We start from the raw sequence: 12,514 nt of genomic DNA, 5'->3' as shown, positions 1-12,514 counted from the left end.
TGGAGGACGGGATATTTGAAGAGGGCCTTGAAGGATGGAGCAGGAGCTTGCTTGGTGGTGAATGAGGGAGATGACATCCCAGGCAGAGCAAACAGTATGGTCCCTGCTACACCGTATGGCACCTTTGTGCAAATGATAAAAAGATGCTACTTCCTCAGGACATTTGACTGCCATCTGCCAGAAAGTATTGGAATAAATCTGTGATGTCTACCATGTCATTATGGTACCCTTGTGCAGTGCCCAACCTGCACAGCTGTACTTGGCAGCCATGGAGCAACATGTGCAAAGGCACAGAGGCTGAGAGAGCTTGTGGTGGGTCCAAGCTTATTAAGGTGGGAGGAGTAGTTTGGTGGTTGTGTGGATGGATGTCGGGGGTGGGAAGGGAATGCTAAGTGTGGCAGAAGAGGAAGCCGGAAAGAAAAGTGGGGCCTCGTGACACCCCGCTCCGTGGTTTTGCTGAACTTCAAAGTTGAAGCATCACCTCAGATCTTACCTTCTGAGACATGCATTTTCCATCTTCCTCCCACCCTAGTTCTCCCAACCTCCACCCTCCAATTTGACCAGCATCTTGTGTTAGAAGACAGGCTGTCTTGTCTTGGACCAGAAGATAGGATTCCTGGGTAGGAATCAGGAGATATGGGTGTCAACACTGCTCTACTGCTAGAAGCTACCAAGTGTTGGGCAAATCACTTCCATTCCCAGGAACTTATTCTTCCCATCTGTAAAATGACAGCTCCAATGTTCATCCAGCCTCAAGATTCTGATGCTGGGATTCTATGGTTCCAAAGTTCTGTGATTCTCCAAGATTCTGTAATTTATGTCTAAGTGTCCACTATTCTCTGATTCCGGTGTCAGGCTACATAGGTTCCCATGCTCGGTTCCTAAGGTGTGTGAGTGCAGCTCTAAAATTCTACTGTGGTGGAATCACACAAAACCAACTTTCACATTTCTTCAATGCTAAGACTTCATCGATGGCAAGATGCCCCATGATCTGATGATTTGAGAAAGAAAAAGGGAATTACTATCCATTCAAATATAACACAGCTGCTTTCTGATCACTTAGAATTTTTATTTCATCTGTATTGAAAGAACTATTTTAAACTTACTTAGACATAACTTTTTCAGTGTATCAATCTTGTGAGTCCTATAAAAGAAAAACACAATAGGGGACTTCCCTGGTGGTCCAGTGGTTAAGAATCTGCCTTCCAAAGCAGGGGACGCGGGTTCGATCCCTGGCCTGGGAACTAAGATGCCACATGCCGCAGGGCCTGCACGCCGCAACTACTGAGCCCATGTGCCACAACTAGAGAGCCCATGTGTCACATACAAAGCCCACGCGCTCTGGAGCCCGTATACCACAACGAAGAGCTCATGCACCACAACTAAGACCCAATGCAGCCATAAATAACTAAATAAATATTTAAAAGAAAGAAAAACACAATAGACATCCATCAATGAAGTGAGTCCTTAAATTTCTTTGCATTCATAGTCTAGACCTTCCAGATTGCTTTCAACTCAAAGCTGTTGATGTCCTTATTTTCTCACAGGTGTTATATAAAAAATATGCATGTTAGCATTGCTGAAACAATATACACACTTGGCAAAACAAACCAACATAACTTGGAAGAAAATAACAAAGCAATTATTTTATATTTAATTTGTTTTATCCATACATTTATGTAACTTTTGCTACTGAATTTATGAATAAATAAAACACAGTAATAGAAAACAGAGAACAAATAAAAATTACAAGCAAAAATAAGTAACAAAGATAAAAAGAAACAAGTAAAATAAAAGAACATCTAAAAGGGCCAGGAGTGTGACATGAGAGTTATAAACCTATTGTTCCTTCCGTGGGTCCTAGTTCCAAAACGTCTCTTGATATGTGAGCATCTCACCACCTGGAACAGAATTTCAGAGCTTAAATATGTCACATATTTGCCTCAAAACAGAAACTTTCAGTTTCGACTTCATCAGGTGCTCAGCAGAAGTGATGATGAGTACAATGCTGGAGGATAGCAGTAGAGCTGGACTTGACTGAGTGGCCGTGGTGCCCACAACCTTCTCGGGGGCTTCTCAGCGCTGTTTTGATTCTGCATGAGTTTTGCTGTAAACGCTGGCTTCAGGATGCAATGCCTGGGCAAGCTGGGACGTCACCATGTTTCCACGCTAGATCTCAGCTCATGAATCTTTGAGTCTCAGGCCTTTGGGAAAATAAAGCACCTTGATTATGGAACATCGTCTCGCACCCACAGTGACCGGAGGCAGCCCACAGCCTTTAGGGCATAGAGACATGGACACAAAGTCAGGGATATGTGTGCAAGAGCAGGATGGGGACGGGAGGACCACCTGAGGCATGATCCCTTTTGTGCCAGCGCTAGATGGTGATGGATACACAGCAACTGAGTTTTGGAAAAAGAGCATGGTGCTAGAGGTTCTAGAGAGATGAGCATATTTTTAGGGCCACGTTGCCATGACAGCCAGTCATCTGGATCAAGAACCCAAGATCAGGGTACTTTGTGAAGCCTGGGTACCCAACTAGGAAGGATAACCCCACATCCTTCCAGCAAGAGGAGGGAACCTGCCCCTCTATCCTAGCTTCCTGCCTGCTGCTGGGCCACCTCCTTCCCCCACTGTCCTGAGTTTGCATCTCAGCTCTGACATTTACTAGCTCTTGCCCTTGGTCGAGCCCAGTTACCTGACGGAGCCTCTGTTTCCTCATGTGTAAAACGGGAGTAATGGTAATAAAATCTTAAGGGTTGTTGGAAGGAGTAAATGATTAGCTTCAGTGTAATTCTTATAAGGTGCTTAGAGCATAGCAAGCATCTGAATCATCATCGGCATCATCTTCTTGAATGTCAGAGTTGGAAAGGGGTTTACAATCCACGTGATTGATTGATTGATTGATTGATTGATTTAGCCACACCGTGCAGCATGCAGGATCTTAGTTCCCTGACCAGGGATCGAACCTGTGCCCCCTGCATTGAGAGCTCGGAGTCTTAACCACTGGACCACCAGGATGCTACACTTATTCTTCCTGCTTTCGATGAATATTGACTGAGGGGCTCCCATATGCCAGGCTTTGTCTAGAAGCTGGGGAGACAGGTTGGGGAAGAGAGAAGAGGCCCCTGACCCAGTTGTTCACAGGCTGGAGAAGCAAACAGTAATGAGCTCGTTCATCTGCCTTCAACGTCCCATCAATTCCCTGGCTGCCTGGTCCAGTGCCCGTCTCATCAGGACATTCGCCAGGGGTGGGGAGGTGGGGCTAGGCTTCCTCAAGGAGGGGACAGCCAGCTTGAGACCTGAAGGGGTTCGCTGAGTTGGGGTGCTGAGAGGAGAGGTCCAACCTAGAAACCAGGCGATCATTCTGGTCCCCTTCTTTAGCGCCACCGCTGAGATCTGCCAGTTTTGTCTTCCAGACATCTCTGGAACCCGAACACATCCCTATGCCCCAGTGACCAGCTTCCCCTGGAGAATTTTAACAGCCTCCAAACCAGTCTCCCTGCCTGTCCTCTTCTGCACAATAGCCGGATGATCTCTGCAGAAAGCAAAGCTGGCACGTCCTTCCCCCGCTGAACGCCTTCCATATCTCTCCACCTCTGCAAGATAAAGTCCTGACTCCTTCTAGCCCACAAAGCCCTGCAGCATCAGCCCCTGCAGACCCCTGCAACCTCCTCTCACCCGCCCCACATCCTGTCCACTCTGCACTTCATTCAGGGCCCCTTGACAAAGGTCCTTCCTGCCAGACCTTTGCATCTGCGGGGCCCTGTGATTAGCACAATCTCCTATGAACTCTCAGCCGTGCTTCAGGCCTCAGTGTAAATGCCCCCGGCCCTCCCTCCTTGGACCAGGTTGATCACCCTGTTCCCAACTCCACGATGCTTGTTGGAGGGTCCAGATTACCCCAACTGGATGCAGGACCCTAGACCTCCTGTTACTTGCTGACTCCCAACGCCCAGCACAGGGCTCTCAGGAAATGCATGTTGCTAGAATGTTCTTAAACACATGCCCCATTCAGACCTCTTCCTTTGATCTCCATTTCTCCACCCAGAAAGGGACATTATAAAACACCCAGCAGGCCTACCCCGTAGTGAGTCATACAAAGCCTGTGATATGTGCACAATAAACACTATATAACATTGTTCCGTTGTTTCCAGGCCAGTAACAGCTGGCTCCATGGAAGCAGAAGATTTCATTTTGTCAGTTCCAGCACTTTGTACATGGCAGGTACTATTTATTAGACATATAAATGAATGAATTAATGAGCTATGAATAAACACATGGTTGGCCATGGACAAAATACTTAATATCTGTATGTCATCTTTTCCTTATCTGTAAGATGGGGATGATAATAGACTTCTCACAAGGTTATTAAAGGTTTAAGTGTGTAAATATAGAGTGCTTAGAGCAATGCCTAAATAGTATGTAATTATATAGATATACTATAAAGGTTATAGATTATATATAGATTATATAGATATATTCTATATAGATTATATAGAATTATATAGATATTATATAGATATGCATTTGCTGTTATGGTGGTAACTACTATAGAAATTTATTTTATTTTTTGTTTTAATTTTTTAAAATTTATTTTTGGCTGTGCTGGGTCTTCGTTGCTGCACGTGGCATTTCTCTAGTTGCGGCGAGCAGAGGCTATTCTTTGTTGTGGTGCGCGGGTTTCTCATTGCGGTGGCTTCTCTTGTGGAGCACGGTGGCTTCTCTTGTTGCAGAGCACGGGCTCTAGGCACGTGGGCTCAGTAGTTTTGGCTCGCGGGCTCTAGAGCACAGCCTCAGTAGTTGTGACACACGGGCTTAGTTGCTCTGTGGCATGTGGGATCTTCGCGGACCAGGGCTCGAACCCATTTCCCATGCATTGGCAGGCGGATTCTTAACCACTGCGCCACCAGGGAAGTCCTAGAAATTTATTTTAAATAGGTAATATATACAAATGGTTAAAAAAATATATATATGTATATATATATTCAAACAGAACAAAGAACAAAGTTTCACAGTGAGAAGTAAGCCTGCATCCTTTCCTCCCCTTCCTTCAGGTATTCAATGCATATGCATATGATGCATAGATAGATCTATTATCTTCCCAGTTTTACAGATGGAGAAACAGAGGCACAGAGAGGTTAGACTGAGTTGAGCTCTACTAGCCTGGAGTTTTATTTTATTCTTATCTAACAGGGTTTCTCAACCCTGCACTACTGACATTTTAGGCTGGATGGCTCTTGGTTGGCAGGGTGGAGGGCTGTCCTGATCATTGTAGGATGTTTAGCAGCATCCCAGGCCTCTATCCACTAGATTCCAGTAGAAACATATCCCCTCCAACCCCCCAGTTGTGACAACCCAAAATGTCTTCAGACATTGCCAGATGTCTCCCTGGGAGGGTGGTGGCCCGTAGGGCGAAATCACACCCTCCTTGAGAACCAGTGATGTATATGAATTGTATGATAGCCCTTCCCAGTTTTCCCTTTGTTTTCTACAGACAGTAGCATTAAAACTCTCTGCTCAGGGTCTAGTTTTCTTCTTTTACACCACTTCTTGGCGATCATTCCACTCCCCTGCTTGTAGACAGAGGGAACTTCTCTTAAGCAGAGTAGTAGCAGTGGGTGGAGGAAGCGATGAGCTGCCCAACCTGTGGGTAAACCAACCGGCAGACCAGAGTTTCCGGGGGGGGCGGTCAGCTGCCAGGGACGCCCCGCCCCACAGCGCGGTCTGGAGGCGGGACGGGGGTCGGGGAGCGGCCGTGGGCGGACTTGGGGGCGGGGCCACGTCCCGGACCGCCCCGTGTGACGTCACGGCGCCATGGTCCCGCCTTCCCCGGCCGGGGCGGCTGGCGAGCGCAGAGTCGCTGGGCACGCGGGGCTGCCGCGGCGTGCCTCTCGTGGTAGGTGGCTCCGGGGCGGCGAGGGGGGACCTGGGCTGCAGCTGCCGGCAGGGGGCCGCCTGCGGGTCGGCCTCGGGCGGCGGGGAGCCCTCGGTCCTCGCGGCTTCTTCCCGGGCCCGACGCAGCTGCTCGGGTTCCGCGGCTGGGTGCTGGGAGGGAGGCGGCGCGGGCGGGCGGGAGGTTCGCGGATTCGCACCCGCCCGGCGCTGCGAGCACTTTCCCCCGGGTGCGGCGGACACCCGGCCCCCGTGACCGCGATTCTCGCTTCGGACCTTGCTCGGGGAAGACGTTCAGCGTGTGTGTGTTTCGGGGGGGAGGCGGCGTGTCTCCGCTGTCTGAGCCCCCGACCCCTCCCCGGCGCGCCCCACACGCGGGCGCCTGGACGCGCGGGGGGCGCGTTGAAGTTAACTTGCAGCCGCCGTGGAGTTACGAGGCGTACCTAAAGTGAAGGGGTTGGGGGGCGGAAATCGCTGCCTGGGGAGGGGGACGCCAAGAGCATGGGCTAGGGGCAGCCCTGGTGAACTTGGGGGTCACCCGCAAGGAGGGGGGGCGGAGTTTGACCAGAGGATCCCACCGCCCAGTAACCTCCCCTTCTCAATGTGAGCTGAACGGGAGGTGCCTCGTAAAGCTGGGACGTGAGTGGCAGCAAGGGAAAGGGGGCATGGTCACCAAGGTTGGGCACGCCTAACCTGGCAAAGCCTGTTATTATTATGTGGGACAGAGGTCGAGGTCTGGCTTTTCCACTCAAAGGCTGGTCCCCTCGGGAGGAAGGGTGGGAACCATCCGATTGAGTGCAGTAGTTAGAAGGGCTGATCACTTTGCTTCCCCTTTTACAGATGGGGAAACTGAGGCTCAGAGAGGTCTTGTGCCCACGGCCCTAGGTCCAACAGCTAGGATGTGGCAGAGCTGAAACTCACCCTTATGTGGCAGAGCTGAAACTCACCCTTAGGCCCCCTGACTTCATGCGGTCTTATAGAGGTGTTGGGGCGGGAGGGCTGGTAAACTCCTACTCATCCTTCAGAAGCCTGCTTGGGCAGCACCTCCTCCTGGAAGCCTTCCCTGGCACTCCCCAGGCATTGTTGGGTGCTTCGTGTTTTGAATCCCACAGAGGTGTCTGGCCCTTTCCCTCACTTATTAACCTCTTTGCAGGTCTGGCCCCCATTCTGGGCTGTGGGCACCTCTCCCCATATCCCATCTCAAATCCCTTCGTTCAGCTGCGTGTCTAGATGGTTAGGCCAAGCTTCTGTGTTTGGACAAATTTTGGTGTGACTCACTCTGGTTTAGTAGTGATGTGGCCTGGGCGAGTCATTCCCCCTCACTCAGCCTCAGTTTCCATGACTGTGAAATTGGGTTTATTGTGTCATTTATAAATCAACCGTTTTAAAACTCATCGAATCCCAATTGTATAATATTGATACTATTATTTACTTAATATATATATCACCTTCTTTTTTAAAATCTCATGTAATTTTTTATAGTAGCCTTATTGAGATGTAACTCATATGCCATACAATTCACCCTTTTAAAGTATTTAATTTAGTGGTTTTTAGGATTTTCAGAGTTGTGCAGCCGTCACCACTGTCTAATTCTAGAACATTTTCATCACCCAAAAGGAAACCCTGGGCCCATCAGTGTCACTCCCAATCCCCCCCCACCCCACCCCAGCCCCTGGCAATCACTAATCTACTTTCCACCTCTATGGATTTGCCTGTTCTGGACATCTCCTATAAATGGAATTATGCACTATGGCCTTTTGTGATTGGTGCTTTTCACTTAGAATGTTTCCAACGTTTGTCCATATGCTAGCATGCAGTACTTCATTACTTTTTTTTTTTTTTTTTTCTTTTTGCGGTATGTGGGCCTCTCACTGTTGTGGCCTCCCCCGTTGCGGAGCACAGGCTCCAGATGCGCAGGCCCAGCGGCCATGGCTCACGGGCCCAGCCGCTCCGCGGCATGTGGGATCCTCCCAGACCGGGGCACGAACCCGTATCCCCTGCATCGGCAGGCGGACTCTCAACCACTGCGCCACCAGGGAGGCCCTTCATTACTTTTTTATTTCAGCATTTCATTCTTTTTAGTGGCTGAATAATATTCCACTGTATGGTTATACCACATTTTATTTATCCATTTATCAGTTGTTGGACATTTGGGTTGTTGCCACTTATGGGGCTGTTACGAGTAGTGCTGCTGTGAGCATTCGTGTACAAGTCTTTGTGTGGCGTATATTTTCAGTTCTCTGGGGGTACAGCCCTAGAAGTGGAATTGTGGGGTCATATGGTAATTCTGTGTTCCACTTTTTGAGGAACTGCTAAAACATTTTCCAAAGCAGCTTCACCATTTTATAATTCCACCAGCAGCAGATGAGGGTTGGGATATAATCTTAAACAAATTTAGTCTTCAGCAGTCCTAATCTTTGAAATCACTGGCTTTGATGTGCTAGTTAGAAATTAACACACGTGAAATTAACGTACATGAAACTAACACACGTGAAATTAAGCTCCTCCTTAGCAGAGTAACTGGGAATGCCTCTGGGACCATCAGTTAGGGAAACAGATCAAGCCTGTGGGCCTCTTAGCCGAGGTACGTGTGCACTGTGTCCCTTCTGTTCTTGAGCGGGACCAGAGGAGGCCATGAGGAACCCAGGGCTCGCAGTGCCCAACCCAAGACCCAGCTCAGGATCTGGTGGTGCCTTTAGGGACCTCTGCATGGGATGAAGGTAAAGCGGGGGGAACAGCTCAGACCTTCCCACACCAGGCCAGCAGGAGTCCCTTGACAGCTGAGGCTCCATGTGGAGGCCAGGGAGACCCTTGGCGGGTTTCCTTCCTTAAGGGAAGGCCTGTCCCTTGGCTCGGAAGTAGGGTCTGGTCCTGCCTGTGTTCCACCCGCTACCACTATGCTCATTCTGAAGGTAACCTCCCCTGGTGGCCACGTGGTTCCCTTAGATATACCCTAAGTGAGCCACTGCTTATTTCCAGAGATGCCACCCCTAGGCCTGAGGCCAGCAGTCCTGAGCGACAGATCCGTCACCCGTGACACGCTGGACACACAGACACCCCTGTCCCTCCTCTCGGGTGTCGTCCCCCTACGAGGGATGCCCACCTCTTCCCACATGCTCTTTGCCTTCCATGAGGCCAGGCTGCAGGGAAGGTCCTGGGTCAGAGGGTGCCAGCAACACAGGATAACAAAGGGGCTTGAAGGTCATCCGTTCTTCACGAGGTTCAGCCTGTAACCTGCTGGTTCGGGAACTTCAGCCAGCCTTGGGCTCTGCGTTCCCGGGTCCCAGCCACCGGCCTCCTCCTACCTGGGCAGCTGCTCTTTGGGAGTGCTGTGGAGACCAGGCCTTCTGGTGGCCGTGTCCAGCCCCTCCTGCTTTTATTCACTTGTGCATACTTTCGCTCTCTTGGCCTTTTAGAGTCCTGATGTCCTGTGCATGAAGAAGGCAGCCTGGGGAAACGGAAACAGGGTTGAGGAGGCTAGTCAAGGGGCTGCCCCTTGCTGGGCCTCAGTGTACCCTGCTGGGGAATGGGCATGGACTGAATGCAGTACCACCTTGGGAATCATAAAGTGTTCAGATGCTTTATCGACGTGACTTTGTGGATCAATTTGTAGCAGGAGTGGCAGGTCAGAAGTAGCTGGTATTGACGACTTGAAAGCCCGGGTGTGGCCTGCGTGGCTTTGATTTGCCATGTGGTGGCGTGGAAGCTTGTCTGGGTAGCTGGCTCCTGGCCTCCCCACTTACCACCCGTTCCTACTGGCTGCAAAGCCCCTTGCTCTCTGCAGACACATCCACCCTGAATGGGGCTGCTCCAGAGAAGGTTCTGGGTTGCCTGCCCCTTCCCATGCCCCTGCTTGGGTCTCCTCCACCCTGGGCTGCCGCGGCCCGAGGAGGACTTGTGGGAATGATTCATTCAGAGCAGCCCGAGAGCTGGGCCTGAAATTGCAGGGAAGAACCGAAGAGGGCAGTGCCCATGTGCCCTGGGGAACGTCTGGGGCTGCCGCCCGGAGAAGCTGCTTGTTATCCTGCTTGCTCAGAAGGTGGGCAGCAAGGGCAGGGCAGCTGCCCTGGCTGCCAAGTGAATTTTGCATCAACCAGACTTTTTTTTTTTTTTTTTTTTTTTGCGGTATGCGGGCCTCTCACTGTTGTGGCCTCCCCCGTTGCGGAGCACAGGCTCCGGACGCGCAGGCTCCGGACGCGCAGGCTCAGCGGCCATGGCTCACGGGCCCAGCCGCTCCGCGGCATATGGGATCCTCCCAGACCGGGGCACGAACCCGTATCCCCTGCATCGGCAGGCGGACTCTCAACCACTTGCGCCACCAGGGAGGCCCCAACCAGACTTTTGACCCACGTGGCTGTAGCCAGAAGGTGGGCAGGTGGCCAGAAAGCGGGCTGGGTGATAGCATCCTCCAGGGCTCAGGCCTGTGTTAGAATCCAGCCAGTCCACTTAGGGGCGATGGGTCTGGGTTCCCTAGCTGCCTTCCTATGCCTCAGTTTTCTCATCTGCAGAATAGAAGCGCAAATGGGACCTACCTCCTGCAGTTGTTGGCGGGAGGGATCGGGGATAAAGTATTGGGGTTGGCCAAAATATTCGTTCGGGTTTTTCCGTAACATTTTTTTTCCTTAATTTTACTTTATTCATTTATTTATATTTTTGGCTGCATTGGGTCTTCGTTGCTGCGCACAGGCTTTCTCTAGTTGTGGCGAGCGGGGCCTACTCTTCGTTGCGGTGCGCAGGCTTCTCATTGCTGTGGCTTCTCTTGTTGCGGAGCTTGGGCTCTAGGCACACAGGCTTCAGTAGCTGTGGCACTCAGGCTCCGTAGTTGTGGCTCACGGACTCTATAGCGCAGGCTCAGTAATTGTGGTGCACGGGCTTAGTTGCTCCGCGGCATGTGGGATCTTTCCGGACCAGGGCTTGAACCCATGTCCCCTGCACTGGCAGGCGGATTCTTAACCACTGCGCTACCAGGGAAGTCCCTTTCCATAACATCTTATGGAAAAACCCAAACGAACTTTTTCGCCAACCTAATACCTACCCTTCTGTCAGGCAAAATGCAAGGCCCCAAGGTCAGACAGGATCTTTGGAGACACTTGAACGTGTCCCTTTGTGAGCCTCGGCTTCCCCATCTGTCCAGAGGCAATAATTATAAATAAAATGTCAACAGGGCTTACTGGGTGCCAGGCAATGTTCTAGGTACTTTATGTACTTGAACTCATTTAATTCTCCCAGCAGCCCTCTGAGATGTACACCCTGAGGCACAGAGAGGTGAAGTAATTTGCATAAGGTCACCCAGCTAGGAAGTGGGAGAGACAGGGTTTGAATCCAGAGTCTACACTCTTAATTTTCATCTTACCCCCTTCTTGATACCCTGTCTTAATGCCTAGCACACAGAAAACGCTCAGAAAATGTCAGTTGCTATTATTACATTATTATAGAATTATTCTTACATATTATATGATTGTAAAATTATGTTATTAATAATTGTTCGTCCCTTTTCCTGCCTCTTTGCCCACATTCTTTCCTGGACAGACAGAACAAGCAGGGCTCTTGGCTTGTGAAGACTATATTCCTACCCCCCTTCCCAGTGTCCCCCCACTCCCCCAACTCTCATGAGGGGGCTGGACAAGAGCTTGGAGGCAACTGAGTCTCAGCTCTGATTCCACGTTGCTGTGTGACATTGGGCAAGGTGCTTCCCCTCTCTGAGACTCAGTTTCCCCACCTGTGAAATGGGCAGGTAGGGCTGTAACAAGCTGCCAGTCAATGGCTTCGCCCTGCAGGTTGGTTTTTGTGTAGCTCCCACAGTGCTGTATTTTATTTTATTTTAATTAATTTTTATTGGACTGTAGTTGCTTTACAATGTTGTGTTAGCTTCTGCTGCACAGCAAAATGAATCAGCCGTACATATACATATATCCCCTCCATTTAGGACACTACCAGTGCATTAAGTAGAGTTCCCTGTGCTATACAGTATGTTCCCATCAGTTGTCTATTTTATACATAGTATCAATAGTGTATATGTGTCAATCCCAATCTAGTGCTGTATTTTAAAATGAGAAAACATTCAAATATTTTTAGAGAATAATTCCAGTGTCTCACTTCTTATGGAAACTCGAGAGCTTGGGCCAAACTAGAGTGGCCTGAAGCTGCCCCATCGATGGCCTGGGCTGTCCTGGTCGCTCCCCATGGTCCCCTGGCCCTGAGAGCCCCCTGGCCCAGTGCACGCCTTCAGGGCTCTGAGGACACCAGGGACCTGCCTGGGTGTCACTTGAACAAGCAGATCTGTTGCTTTAAAAAATAATATAGGGCTTCCCTGGTGGTGCAGTGGTTAAGAACCCGCCTGCCAATGCAGGGGACACAGGTTCGAGCCCTGGTCCGGGAAGATCCCACATGCCGCGGAGCAACTAAGCCCGTGCACCACAACTACTGAGCCTGCACTCTAGAGCCTGTGAGCCACAACTACTGAAGCCCACGCATTGCAGCTACTAAAGCCTGAGTGCCCTAGAGCCCATGCTCCGCAACAAGATAAGCCACCACAATGAGAAGCGCACACACCACAATGAAGGGTAGCCGCCGCTCACCACAACTAGAGAAAGCCCACGTGTAGCAACAAAGACCCAAC

General features: G+C 50.4%; 1 protein-coding gene across 2 annotated transcripts in view; it reads left to right on the top strand.

The window, feature by feature from the left end:
• Window positions 1-5,822: 5,822 nt before the first annotated feature.
• The window catches only part of TPST2 (tyrosylprotein sulfotransferase 2), a 58,254-nt gene continuing 51,562 nt past the window's right edge, over window positions 5,823-12,514 (top strand). The window contains exon 1 of one of the 2 annotated variants that reach the window (XM_060119393.1): window positions 5,823-5,899. The gene's annotated coding sequence lies outside the window, so the exon portion shown is untranslated. The remainder of the gene's footprint in view (window positions 5,900-12,514) is intronic. The other variant, XM_060119396.1, reaches the window with a different exon arrangement.

Source organism: Mesoplodon densirostris, chromosome 15, assembly GCF_025265405.1.
Source record: "Mesoplodon densirostris isolate mMesDen1 chromosome 15, mMesDen1 primary haplotype, whole genome shotgun sequence".
NCBI classification, from domain to species: Eukaryota; Metazoa; Chordata; class Mammalia; order Artiodactyla; family Ziphiidae; genus Mesoplodon; species Mesoplodon densirostris.
This window is presented reverse-complemented; position numbering and strand designations above follow the sequence as displayed.